At 37.5% G+C, this 3,519-nt stretch overlaps 1 non-coding gene across 1 annotated transcript; it reads right to left on the bottom strand.

Moving 5' to 3' along the window:
• Positions 1 to 2,300: 2,300 nt before the first annotated feature.
• On the bottom strand, positions 2,301 to 2,408 carry LOC130964574 (small nucleolar RNA R71). The gene has a single exon (XR_009080662.1). It is a non-coding gene; the product is annotated as a small nucleolar RNA R71 (small nucleolar RNA).
• Between the last annotated feature and the right edge of the window lie 1,111 nt (positions 2,409 to 3,519).

Raw genomic sequence — 3,519 nt, 5'->3', positions numbered from 1 at the left:
GAGATTTACAAGGTGACCATAGCTTGCTTCATACCACCAATCTCCGTGGGATCAACCCTTACTCGCGTAAGGTTTATTACTTGGACGACCCAGTGCACTTGCTGGTTAGTTGTGCGAAGTTGTGTTTATGCCATGGTATTGAGCACCAAGTCTTTGGAGCCATTACTAGGGATTGTTTATGTTTTGAAAAGTATTGATCACAATTTCGTGCACCAAGTTTTTGGCGCCGTTGCCGGGGATTGTTCTTGTGTATGGACAACTGACGGATCATCTTGTTGCTTAGATTAGGCATTTATTTTTCTTCAGAGTTCTTAAGAATGAATTCTAGTGTTTTAAGGTGATGTTCTTATCATCACCAAAGCTGATTGATCATCATCAATTTAGCTCTTGAATGCAATGTCCTGCTGAAGCTTAGCTAGCTATGTCTAATTCCTTTAGACTAAAGCTTTAGACTAACATTGCATGATTCCTGGAATTCTCATTAAGAATTTTGATACCTTTATTTTCCTTTTCACTTAATTTTCGAAAAAAGCACAAAAAAATTTTAGAAAATCATAAAAACCAAAAATATTTGATGTTTCTTGCTTGAGTCTAGTGTCTCATTTTAAGTTTGGTGTCAATTACATGCATTCATTCATGTGTCTTATGGATCTTCAAGTAATTCTTGATGATTTCTTACTCTGATCTTTGAATTCTCTTGACTTGAGTGTTTATGTGTCTCATATGCATTCTTATTAGTGTCAGTAGTATACAAACTTCTAAGTTTGGTGTCTTGCATGCATTGTTATTTGATTCTTGTTGCATTTTGATTATTTAAAATTCCAAAAATATTTTTAATTTGTGTCTTTTCAAGTCAATAATACAGAGAATTGAAGATTCAGAACATACTGCAGAGGAATTATACAGAAAAAGCTGGGCATTCGAAAATGCCCAGTGAAGAAGGCAGACTGGCGTTTAAACGCCAGCCAGGGTACCTGGTTGGGCGTTTAACGCCCAAAAAGGGTGCATTTTGGGCGTTAAACGCCAGAATGGATACCATTCTGGGCGTTTAACGCTAGGATGGCAAAGGGGGAAGATTTTGTTTTCAAAATCAATTTTTTTTCAAGTTTTCAAAGTTTTTCAAAATCAAATCTTTTTCAAATCATATCTTTTCAATCAAATGTTTTCAAAATCAATTTCTTTCCTTTTTCAAAGATACTTACTAACAATTAATGATTTGATTGAACATTTTTTGCCTTTTCTGTTGAGGAAGGTTTTATGTTTGAATCATATCTTTTCTTGTTAGGCAAGTCATTAATTTTTAAAATCAAATCTTTTTAAATTGTTTTCAAATCAAATCTTTTTAAAATGTTTTTCAAATCATATCTTCTCAATTACATCTTTTTAAAACCAATCATATCTTCTTAACCACATCTTTTTCAAAATAAGTTTTCAATCAAATCTTTTTAATTTCTAATTCCAAAATCTTTTTCAAAAATCAATTTACTTCTTTCCCACTTTTGTTTTCGAAAATCAATTGGTGTTTTTCAAAATGTTTTCAAAATCTTTTACTTAATTTTCGAAAATTACTTCCCTTCTTCTCACATCCTTCTATTTTTGGACTAACACTATCCCTTAATGCAAAATTCGAACTCCATCTTCTTTGATAAGTTCGAATTTTCTACCTCTGTCTTCCATTTTTCTTCCTCTGACACCTCAAGGAATCTCTATACTGTGACATAGAGGATTCCATATTTTCTTGTTCTCTTCTCTTTCATATGAGCAGGAACAAAGACAAAGGCATTCTTGTTGAAGCTGACCCTGAACCTGAAAGGACCTTAAAGCAAAAACTAAGAGAAGCTAAAGCACAACTCTCTGTAGAGGACCTAACCGAATTCTTCAAAGAAGAAGAAGACATGGCAGCCGAAAACAACAACAATGCAAACAATGCAAGGAAGGTGCTGGGTGACTTTACTGCACCTACTCCCGACTTCTATGGGAGAAGCATCTCTATCCCTGCCATTGGAGCAAACAACTTTGAGCTTAAGCCTCAATTAGTTTCTCTAATGCAACAGAATTGCAAGTTCCATGGACTTCCATTGGAAGATCCTCATCAGTTCTTAGCTGAGTTCTTGCAAATCTGTGACACAGTCAAGACTAATGGGGTAGACCCTGAGGTCTATAGACTAATGCTATTCCCTTTTGCTGTAAGAGACAGAGCTAGGACATGGTTGGACTCACAACCTAAAGAAAGTCTAGACTCATGGGAAAAGCTAGTCAATGCCTTCTTGGCAAAGTACTTTCCACCTCAAAAATTGAGTAAGCTTAGAGTGGAAGTCCAAACCTTCAGACAGAAGGATGGAGAGTCCCTCTATGAAGCTTGGGAAAGATACAAACAATTAATCAGAAAATGTCCCTCAGACATGCTTTCTGAATGGAGCATCATAGGTATTTTCTATGATGGTCTCTCTGAACTGTCCAAGATGTCTTTGGATAGCTCTGCTGGAGGATCTCTTCATCTGAAGAAGACGCCTACAGAGGCTCAAGAACTAATTGAAATGGTTGCAAATAACCAATTCATGTACACTTCTGAAAGGAATCCTGTGAACAATGGGACTAGTCAGAAGAAAGGAGTTCTTGAGATTGACACTCTGAACGCCATTTTGGCTCAGAACAAGATATTGACTCAACAAGTCAATTTGATTTCTCAGAGTCTGTCTGGAATGCAAAATGCACCAAGCAGTACTAAGGAGGTTTCATCTGAGGAAGAAGCTTATGATCCTGAGAACCCTTCAATGGAAGAGGTGAAGTACCTAGGAGACCCCTATGGTAACACCTATAATTCTTCATGGAGAAATCACCCAAATCTCTCATGGAAGAATCAAGAGAGACCTCAACAAGGTTTCAATAATAATGGTGGAAGAAACAGGTTTAACAATGGCAAACCTTTTCCATCATCTTCTCAACAACAGACAGAGAATCCTAAGCAGAACCCCTCTGACTTAGCAACCATGGTCTCTAATCTAATTAAAACCACTCAAAGTTTCATGAATGAAACAAGGTCTTCCATTAGGAATTTGGAAGGACAAGTGGGACAGTTGAGCAAGAAAGTTACTGAACTCCCTCCAAGTACTCTCCCAAGCAACACAGAAGAAAATCCAAAAGGAGAGTGCAAAGCCATAAACATGGCCGAATTTGGAGAGGAAGGGGAGGAAGTGAACGCCACTGAGGAAGACCTCAATGGGCGTGCACTAGCCTCCAATGAGTTCCCCAATGAGGAACCATGGGAATCTGGGACTCAAAATGAGACCATAGAGATTCCATTGGACTTACTTCTGCCTTTCATGAGCTCTGATGAGTATTCTTCCTCTGAAGAGGATGAGTATGTCACTGAAGAGCAAGTTGCTAAGTACCTTGGAGCAATCATGAAGCTAAATGACAAGTTATTTGGAAATGAGACTTGGGAGAATGAACCTCCTTTGCTCACCAAAGAGCTGGATGACTTGTCTAGGCAGAAATTACCTCAAAAGAGACAAGATT

This window comes from Arachis stenosperma, chromosome 2, assembly GCF_014773155.1.
Source record: "Arachis stenosperma cultivar V10309 chromosome 2, arast.V10309.gnm1.PFL2, whole genome shotgun sequence".
Classification (NCBI taxonomy): domain Eukaryota; kingdom Viridiplantae; phylum Streptophyta; class Magnoliopsida; order Fabales; family Fabaceae; genus Arachis; species Arachis stenosperma.
Note: the sequence above shows the minus strand (reverse complement) of the source record. Positions and strands in the feature narration are given on the sequence as shown.